The sequence below is a fragment of the Astatotilapia calliptera genome, chromosome 7 (assembly GCF_964374335.1).
Source record: "Astatotilapia calliptera chromosome 7, fAstCal68.1, whole genome shotgun sequence".
Taxonomy (NCBI): Eukaryota; Metazoa; Chordata; class Actinopteri; order Cichliformes; family Cichlidae; genus Astatotilapia; species Astatotilapia calliptera.
In genome coordinates this window covers 53,062,325-53,073,012 of record NC_137428.1, presented here as the reverse complement: position 1 = coordinate 53,073,012, position 10,688 = coordinate 53,062,325, and the positions used below count along the sequence as shown (strand labels likewise).

Genomic DNA, 10,688 nt, shown 5'->3' with positions numbered 1-10,688 from the left:
CTCTGGCATTTAAGCAATATTCAGGTGATACAATGGGGCCTATAGTGTGTCGAGAAAACATTTGTCACACCATTACACCAGCACCACCAGCCTGAACCGTTGATTCAAGCCAGGACAAGTCCATGCTTTTATGCTGTTTATACCAAATTCTGACCTTAGTATTCGATTGTAGCAGCAGAAATCGAGAGTAACATTTTTTCATCTTCTATTGTCCAGTTTTGTTGAGCCCCTGTGAACTGTAACCTCACTTTCCTGTTATGATCCAACAGGTGTGGCACCCAGTCTCGTCTTGTGCTGCTGTAGCCCATCTGCTTCAAGCTTTTGAAGTGTTGTAGATTAGGAGATGCTCTTCTGCACCCCTTGGCTAGGGTGAGTTGTTATTTGAGGTACTTTTGCTGTAATATCAGCCCAAAGCAGTCTGGCCATTCTCCTCTGACTCCTTGTATGAACAAAGCATTGTCACCCAGAGGAGTCCTGCTCTTTGGAAACACAGGGAACATTCAAACTCCACACAGATGTGCCCAGGGAGAGAAGAGAATCAAACCCAATATTTCATCCATGAAACCTTAATTTAACTTTTACTTTATTAAAGACATTATTGTTAAATGACTTTAAGGCATCTAAATGGTAAATATCTTTAACAAGTCCTCACTTGGACACCATTCACCAGTCGTTTCAACTAATTTCACATAGAAATGAGAAACATGGAGTGCAACTGAAACTTTAATCAATGATATAATTATCTCTTTCAGAACATAGGCAGTAGCTGCTTGTAGAGCTGGGCGATAGAACGATAACGATATGTATCGCGATATAACTTTTACTCGATAGAGAAATTAAGCTATCGCGATAGACCTCGCCGCTCTTGTCCTCTTAAAAAAAAAAAAAAAAAAAAAGGTCAGCCAATCCAAATTAAGTAGCGCAGAGCCGAACCAATCACAGCCGCAGCGTCACGTCGCGTGACTTGTTACATACAGCACAAGTGCCAAGCCGCACGTGTGTTTGTTTGGGAAGCAGCCAGCGGGTAATGGAGCCAGCGCGTAATGGAGGAAATGAGTGTGCCGACTAGAAAAATCAACCGAGCGTGACCGAAGAGAAAACAGATGATGGTTCCAATGCCGGAGAGATTGTCAAACGGAAGAGCCATAGAAGTTCCGTAGTGTGAAGGTATTTCGGCTATTTCAAGTCTGACAAAAAACAGAGTAGCGCGCACTGTAAATTGTGCCGAAAGCAAGTCTGGAAATACAATAAACTGGTGCATGCGTCACACTGTGCGCCACGTTATTGTTTCGGTGAAATGAATTTCTACAATACTGTTACTGTTAATTCTACTCTCTGCAGTGTTTAAATGCTTACATATACACACAGTTACTGTCCCTCCACACATACGATTCTGTTCTGCTTCTATGCCCCAGCTTTGTTTACTTTTTCCCACCGAGGCTTCTAGACTTCTTATTGGCCAACATTTCTGCACGGTTAGGAATCTAGCGCCACCTGCTGCTTTGGCATGTTCATAGCAGCGTTTTCCTTCATTTCTGCCTTTATGTGTGGACGGGATTATTTTTAAAACGAAAACGGAAAATCTCCGTTTTCAAAAATACCCGTGTACGTGTGGACGTAGCCTCAGTCTCTGACTGGAAGCGCTAATTCGTCATTCGGCTTTTGTCAGACTAAAGTAACTGTTAAAACTGTTTGAAAAGCTCAGCTATACAACAAGGAGAGATTGAGAATTTCCTTTTAGTTCTCAGTTTATTTGATATTGACAAAAGTTAGTCAGTTTTGTCTGTTCTTCTGTAAAACAAACTAAGATTTATTTTTAGAATTAATATTTTGTTTCTAAGTGGAATTGACAATTTAGTCTGTTTCGTTTGTTCTATTTTGAAACTTAAACGCTTTAGCGGCTGCCTTTTGTGTAGTTTGCAATATTTGCCTTTATCTATCTGAAAAAGTCTCATGTTCCTTAAGTACATCTACCCTGTTGAACTTATTATGGGAAATAAATATTTAAATAAAAACAAGCTGCTGATTATTTCACATTTTACTTGTGAGCAACGGCACATTTAAATCTTACAAATATAGTTATTTGGCTTATATCGTGATAGATATCGTTATCGCCTGAAATGAAAAAAACATATCGTGATATGAAAAAATCTCATATCGCCCAGCTCCAGCTGCTTGTGTGTGCTTTATTGATCTTTACCTTTATTAAACACAATACAAAAACCCATATAAAAAATTACATTCTTTATAACCACAAAATATAAGTTTATCTTTATTTAACAAAATCAGAAGTTCAATAATACATTTACCATCAGGGGAAAGAGTTCACAGAAGAATTGAGGCACAATTTTGATGAAGACTTAAGAAGCCAGTCAGCAGCTTTGAGCAGCGAGGCAGTAGAAACCGGATGCAATTCAAACTACTTTCATGGCATCATATTTCAGTTTATTCATGTACAGAGTCTGATAGTCCACCTCCCAGAACACTGATTTCATATGGTGCTAGAGACTGTGTACAAACATCTACGTCACCAAATGAAATCAGTTTCTGAGTGCAGTTCTTTACTCAACAAGTCTTCTGATTGACACTGTTAATAGGTTTAATACAGAAAAGGACATTCTTGTATATTCATGGCCTGGCAAGCTTCCTTTAGCAAAGTGGATGCAGGTGTAGCTCAAAGGCTGCTGCTGTTTGAGGACGGAAGCTGGCTGTATTTGTTCAGTTGCTAATTTCCCAGATGAACACCAGAGGGTGTGGTTACACAGCCGGCTAGAGCCATGACAGAAGTGGTGCAAGGAATTTAGCTCGGATCTGAAGGGATGTTTTTGGAGAAACTACCTCAGCAAAGCTGGTTGGAAACTCCTGGGTGCCTCCTGGTGTTCCACCTACCTGATTGTGCAGACCTCTGCTGCAAACGACAAAAAAATCTGAATCAGGCTGCTGACCAACGTCACACTGTGCATCATGAAATGCATGAAAATAAAGAATGATAACACAGGCGATATTTACACATCAGTAATGCTATTTCTGAACATTAAATCTGGCTTTTTAGGACATTTCTGATTATAATCTAGACCATAGGTGTCAAACTCTGGCCCGCGGGCCAGGTTTGGCCCGCAGCCTAATTACATTTGGCCCGCGAAGCCATACCAAATTATTATTAGAGCTGGCCTGCTGGTATTATACAGCTAATATATATATTGTTTAGTATTAAGCTTTGCTTGTTCCATAATCAGTTTTTCAGCAAAACTTGTTTGAGTCCAAAAGAAAAGATTAATTCTTAAATCTGGAGGAAGATTTTTTTCTTCCATAAATATTAATGTTAGCCCGCGACCTTGTTCCAGTTTTGAATTTTGGCCCACTGTGTATTTGAGTTTGACACCCCTGATCTAGACAGTGGTTCTTGAACTAAGACGTAGGATGTAAACTTTTTTGATTTCTTAAGAGGGCAATCAAGAATTTTTTTTTGAAAACCACTGTATTAGTCGATGCTCCTGTTACACAGGAACAAAGCTTCAAATAATGAGGCGAGTGTTTATACAAATAAAACCTCTGAGCCAAAAGCGCAGACTGCTGGAAACAGAAGAACAGAAAAAGATTATTTTGAACTGCCTATTTTGAAAGTCATGCAAAGTTCCTCTAGTAGAGATTATAAATTAGAAATGAGTGTAACAGACTCCTTTTAAAATGAAGCCAAAACATACACTGGGTTTGTGTGAAGCTTAAAAATAATCACCTCTCAATTGAACAAGTGAAGTATCTCATTTGTATGTAAACCAAAGAGTAGACTAACTAGAAATGCACTTGGAAAGTACAGTGCTATGTGAAATGCCCTCATAGCTCACAGTGTTAAAGAAAGATATCTACACCCACATCCACACCAACAACGGTTCCTTTTCACACCTGTTCCATCTCTTTACATGATTTTGTGAAATTTGCCCAACAACAAATGATGCTGAAAACATGTTGGATCTCCCTGATGGAGGTTTTATGGTGGAGTTTGTACCAAATTTCACTTTTACTGTCTATGCTCAGGCTGATAATGCAAAGGCATTCTTTTTAACAGCCAGCAGGGGGCGACTCCTGTGGCTATAGAACGAACAGTAAATCCAAATGTTCTCAATTGCTAATTTCAAGTTTTACTGAACCCAGCATTGGAAAATTACGATCCCAATTTGAGTCAAAAAGATAGTAAAGCAGTGTGTGCTGTTACTGACAACCATATGGTTTCTCAGAGAGTTCGCATCTAGTTTCAAAACACCAAGATAGTAACTGCTTTACAACAGGCCTCCATTAAACAGTGGGTGGTGTCATGGTGACTGAGTTTTGAATCTCTGTATGAGTAGGAAAGTGCAAACCTTGCTGATTCTCCTGGTTTCTGTATGGTAAGCTGTGCTAAACCAAACTATCCCCTATAGATTCATCTTTACAGTGAAGAGAGGTGAAGGCCAATCAATGTTCTGGTTTGTCTTTCAGAAACAAAATTGACAAATGCAAAATGTGTAACTATTTCTTTAAATGTGGGATGCGATTAAGTAATTACACAGAAGCAGGTTGGGTAACATTCACAGGGCAGGGATAGAACAATAGGATAGAGACAATCCTCTATTCAGCTTTCTTATAGGGTTAAAGCGTCAAGACTTTGTTTTCAGTATCTGAACCAAGTACAATAAACAGCTGAAATTAAGTGTGCACCATAAAGGTATGCAGCAGGTCTAGCAGGTCTTATAATAATGTTTCAACCACAGAAGCTATGAAGCTCTGAGTCATGTTCGTTGTCAGATGGCTTCATTTGAACGTCAGTTTAAATGGGGTGAAGTTCATCACACCTCGCCAAATCCCACTGAACATATGGAGCAACAAGCAGAGACACAAAGCTGGAGAGTAAAATAATGCTTGATTTCAATGAAGGGAAAGATTAGTCTCTGTGCAATCTTCCCACATCATGAAAATTTTTTTTTCATGGATGAATAAAGACAAAGGAAATGAATTCACCAATGTGTCACCAAACTGTGGTGGTGACTGAGGATCCAAAGAAACAGTAGTCATCAGTGCATCTTTCATTTCCCCAGTCCTTTTACCTGATATCATCTGCTGTCTCAGAATATAAAGCAAGAATGAGTCATTTTGACATCACTCTAAAATGCAGAGAATAAGTCAGGGGAGACTCTGCTTGATTCAGGGAGGAAGAAGGATGTGAAGGGGTCATTCTACTAAGTGCTTCCTGAAGGTGCTGTGGCTTCAGGTGAAATATCCTCAGCACCCTTAAGCGAGTTCAGTTAAAGGGCAAGCAATTATCCTTACTAGTGGAAGGCATAACCCCAGAAACATCTGCAGTTATGTGCTGGTGAGGCACGGGGATGAGGGACGGAGGTGACATAAACACGGAGGATCTAATATTTCAGTTCCTGAAATAGCATCTGATGAATTTGACAATTCCGAAGTTCAGAGTGACGTAAATCAAACTGAAAGTTGATTTAAATCAGTCTTTTAAAGTATTTATTTCACATTAAGGTACTCTGTTTTAAAGGAAGACAGTTGAAAAATTCCTGTTGAATCATTGTTTTTGCTCAGATGTTATCAAACGTACGCCAACAGGGGTTTAACATTAAACCCAACCCTGTTTCCAGGAATGGATAACTCACTGGTTGCTGCAGCTTAACCTTTACCAGATTGGGTTGAGAATGCTATTGATCTTCGCATCTAACTCTAGGCAAGTCAGTGAGTAAACACAAATTCCAACATGTCAGATTATTACTCCAAGACAATGAGAAAGAAGTATGATAGGAACCCAAGGGGTCTTTTAGGATTCAGAAAACTGGTAAGGAAAACCATCCCTGACTGCTTAAAAATACAACAATGAAGACTAGTTCATCCACTTCCTGGCCCAGTTACAACCTGTGAATACTTAACTCTTTCGTGGATGAAATATGCATGGTTATTTTGTGTTATATATGTATAAACTCAATTATTAAAGATCATCTTGATCATCTTGATCATCAAGATCAACTCTTCATCTTTTTTAAAATGTCTACGCACTGTTACGTTGGTTGCTTATAATAAATAGCAGTTTATAATAATTACTTCATTGTCTTCCTTCTCTCACCCCAACCAGTCGCAGCAGATGGCCGCGCCCCTCCCTGAGCCTGGTTCTGCTGGAGGTTTCTTCCTGTTAAAAGGGAGTTTTTCCTTCCCACTGTCGCCAAAGTGCTTGCTCATAGCCGGTCATTTGATTGTTTATTGGTTGATTATTCTCTGTATGTATTATTGTAGGGTCCACCTTACAATATAAAGCTGTTGTTGTGATTTGGTGCTATATAAATAAAATTGAATTGAATTGTATGTAGGGGTAATTGGTGGGGGTCAAAAGATCAGGCTTTAGACTGTTACAGAGTGAAGATACTGCTAATATGAAGACCTTGAGGGTCACAAAAGCCCCACCCAGCAGCTGTTAAAATCTTCTGTTTACAGGGGGCCAACCAATCAGAGGAAAGGTGGAGGAAGGAGAAAAGCTCTGGCTTGTTTCAGACAGAGGCTCATTATCAGATATTTTAAGATTAGATTTAATGTAATCTTACATTAAGATTAGCAAAACATGAGCATCAGGCTGATCAGAACTTTTTGCCGTCTGAGGACCGAGGGTGATGTCAATCAAACCCTGTTTAGAGGGCACAGTACTAACCACTGATGTGACATAGCTGTGAGTTTTCTGATACTGTTTGAAGCGATCAAATGAATGACCTGTTAACAAATGCTGACGTGACACGTGAAAGGGTTAAACTTAGAAGTGTGTCATGCGTCAAGAGAAAAACCCTACATCCTGGACTTAAAGCAATCAACCTTGTGACAGATGAGTCAGAAGAAAAAAAATCCTGGGCTTTTTTTTAAACACATTGATGGTGATCATTGATTATGCATGCATATATATGAGCCTCAGCATGACAAAGAGTGCAAAGGAATAACACAGAAACACAGCTATTACTACTATCATTTGCTATAGGTAGGATGACTAACAGGGGGATTTTAAAGACTTGCTACTGTGCTGCTAATTATTCTGGACCTTTATTTCTTTGCCTGAGATCCGGGACTGCACAGACAAAAGAAGGCTTCATTGCACACCGGACTTAAATGACAGAATGAGGTTTGCAGGGAGTGTTCTGTAGCTAAATATATACCTCCGCCAATGTAGGACAGAATCCAGGTGTGGTCACCTGATGTTCAAAAGCGTAATATCTAGCTACGAAAGCAGGAGAAAGTTTAGAGCAGACAATCATCCAGAATAATTCAGCGTCAAGGTTGGATGTTGAGCCGTTTTCTTGCGAGAAATGATGGAGCAACAGACAGAAAGAGTTTCTCAGAAGTGGCTCAGAGGCAGAGGACCTTATGATACTCACTGCCTTTGCGTTTACTAGACAGAAACCAAAGATAGAAATTTTACACAATTCCCAAATTCTGGGCTGGTTCTCATCCCAGAGAAAGTGCAGATAAATTGTCAACTATTGCCCTAATGGACCTAATGGATTAAAGCTTGGAAAAATAAAAAGTGAAAGATTGTGGCTTACTGTGCTTTAAAAGTTGAGTGAAAATGAAACTGCTAAGTCATTTTCTGTAACAACCAGAACCATTACGCAAAATAACACAGTAACAAGACATAAGGTCAGCATGTTAAAATGATATCTGTGTCTTCATAACACGCAAATTAAAATAAATATATGAATAAAAAGAACAAATACATAAGCACAGGAATAAACACAAACACATACCGAGCCGCCAGTCACCTGCGACACAGTGAATGACTTCCTCCTTGAAGACGTTTTCATACCCGCTTCTCCGGTTCAAAGCCACTCCTGTCCCGTACTGAGGCGTCCTGTATTATATTGTACTGTAGGTTCTGAGCTCCTCAGGGCTGTCTTCTCTCTACGTAAGTGTGTGAGAGAGCTTGATGAGCGACAGAGGAGTTATGAGATGGAGATGCCGCTGTGAGCTCAGCCCTCCTTCCTTTCTCTCTTTTTACAGTCAGTATGAGCTGTTCATCCACTCTGCTGCCAGAGTCATTATTGTAACTGTGAGTCAACGCGGGCTCCACACAAACACAGGCACACACACACACACACACACACACACACACACACACACACACACACACACACACACACACACACACGAAGGCAAGCTGCACTTTATTCATATTTATATTTACAGTCATTTATGAAAGACGTAAACAGGGAGAATAGAAATGTCTTGAAACCTTTACAAACGTGTTCCCACATGATAAAAACCCTCATAAAAAATCGACAGCAGCTGCTACCAAAGAGCTCACACACATTACACAAACATTACACACCCAGCATGACAAAGCATCCTTGGACTAGCCAGCACCAACAAGCGATTACTCTATGTGCGCACTTCATCCACATAAATCCATAGATTGATCTCCTCCATGGTTGTTTGGGGCCAAATGTAGAATGCTGTGAAAATACCACACATTGAGTAATTTTTTTCCCTTCCAGTGTAGGCCTCCACTGGATTCCTGACCTGCAAATTGGCAAATTAAATTGTGTGCGGTGAAAAACAGAGGAACACAGCCCCGTTAAACTAACCACAACATAAAGTATCCTATCATTAACAGAAAAAACAGGCTTGAGCTTCCTCTGTGACAAGAACCACACAAGCTGGGAAATTCCCTGGCCGAGGGGGGAAGGGGAAAGGATGAAATAGGATCCATATGGAGGTGACAGGTGAGAGGGCACGACTCACAGACCGGGAATCTCACTCTGCATTCCTCTGGCTTGACGGGAAACAGGATAATTGCTCTTCCGGCGTAGTAAACTCATGCGCATGCATATTGGAACACCAGACCACATGACCAAGCTTCCTTTTCCCAGTATCCATTCCTCCGTTGTGAGTCAGCTGACCACAACATGACTCGTTCATCTCCTCCTTTGATCTTTCCATCCTGAAGATGCCAACGGAAGTGGCTGAAAGGTCTGAGTCACATTCACTTCTCACCCTGATTTCACTGTAAAACCCTCCTCTTCCCCCTCACTCACTACAACAACATCCACATTTTGATCCAGCTGTCATCAATCCAGCATCCACCTACACAATATAAGCACTTGTTTTTACTCACTCTGCCTTTTACCTCCCACCTCATTCACTTTCCTCCATCCGTCTATCCTGAGATGAATAAACAGCCCCAGCATTTCAAGGAATATCTCCTGCTCTCAATCCAACCTCCTGACCAACGTAGATCCCTAATCCTCACCAGCCGCCTCACCGGAGAAAAGCTCTGCTATAAAGACAGCGAGACTGAAAATATCTCTCCTCTCCTCGCTCTGATGCACTCTCCGTTTCTCTTCCTTCTTCTCTCTCTCTCTCGCTCTCTCTCTCTCACTCTGTTTACAACTGAAGAGCAGCTTTAGAGACATGAGGCATAGTGAAACTGGTTCCCTGTAGATTATGAAGTCATGATGACCGGGGCATGCTGATCCAGTCATTACACCTTATGTTATGGGTTTATCCAAATAAACTGACTTCTCTGAAAATCAGTTGCATTTATATTTGTTTAGGAAACAAGAACAAGAAGTGAAATTGAAGCAGGAGAGTGACATTTTTAGAAATGCACTCACTGGTATTCCTCGCTCAATTTAACCCCTTAATTCCATGTTTTCTAACAGCTCCGGAGACCTGATGCCAAAATTTGGATTAACTTTGGGCGTGTTGTCATGTGCAAAGATGGAGAGGAGAAAGCAAAACAAGACCGCTGATCACTGAAGAAAGTCCCACAAAATTACCTTCTGGTCAGCTGGGCCTCCTGGGCCTGCTTGGGTTCTCTCAGTGTACTCCAGCTTCCTCCCACAGTTCAAAGAAGTGTATGTCAGATTGACTGGTGATTCAGACCTATCCATAGTAGCCTAGTGCCATCTGGAATAACACCTACTAGGTTAAATAGGAGGATGGATGACACATTTCTTGTGTTTGTTGTAAAGTAAACTCTTTTTTGTTTCATTTTTCTGGAGCAGGAAGCTATAAACATGTAGTGGTTCCATGGTTTTGTAATGAGTCAGTCATAGTTGCTACATTTCACGCCCTCTGTGTTTCCCTGTCTCTGTCATCATGTTTAGTATTAGTATGTGGCTTGGCGTTAGCTATTTGTCTGTTGGTTACTTCCTGTTTTATTCTGAAGGCAAGTTTTCTCTTGTGTCTTGTTTTGGTTTCCTGTTTTTGTTTTCCGTGCCCTTATTACTTGCTGTGTTTTCTTACTACCTCTGCCTAATCACAGGTCACCAGTATGTGTGTTTGTGTGTGTGTGTGTAGTCCTGCTTGTCTGCTTCCTGTGTGTCTACTGCTTGATACTCAAGAATGGTTTTGTTTTTAGACTTTGTATTTCTTGGAATTCCTGTAAGTGTCATGGTCCCTGGGTCACTGACACAGAAACTCTTTTTTGTTTCATTTTTCTGGAGCAGGAAGCTATAAACATGTAGTGGTTCCATGGTTTTGTAATGAGTCAGTCATAGTTGCTACATAGTTGCTAGACAAAACTACGATTGTCTAGTTTTGACTGTCTTTGTATTACAGTTCTGTCTTGAGTATTGTTGACATTCTGTTTTTTTGTTCTGGTGTTATGGTTATGTTACAGTTATCTGTGCATTAAGTTAATGGGAGGTTGTTTGTGCTGTTTGTGCCCC

At 40.5% G+C, this 10,688-nt stretch overlaps 1 long non-coding RNA gene across 1 annotated transcript; it reads right to left on the bottom strand.

The window, feature by feature from the left end:
* Positions 1 to 2,166: 2,166 nt before the first annotated feature.
* LOC145430158 (uncharacterized) lies at positions 2,167 to 9,770 on the bottom strand. The gene is made up of 2 exons (XR_013910595.1): positions 7,764 to 9,770; positions 2,167 to 2,908 (listed from the first exon to the last, which is right to left on the bottom strand). It is a non-coding gene; the product is annotated as an uncharacterized LOC145430158 (long non-coding RNA).
* Positions 9,771 to 10,688: the final 918 nt, after the last annotated feature.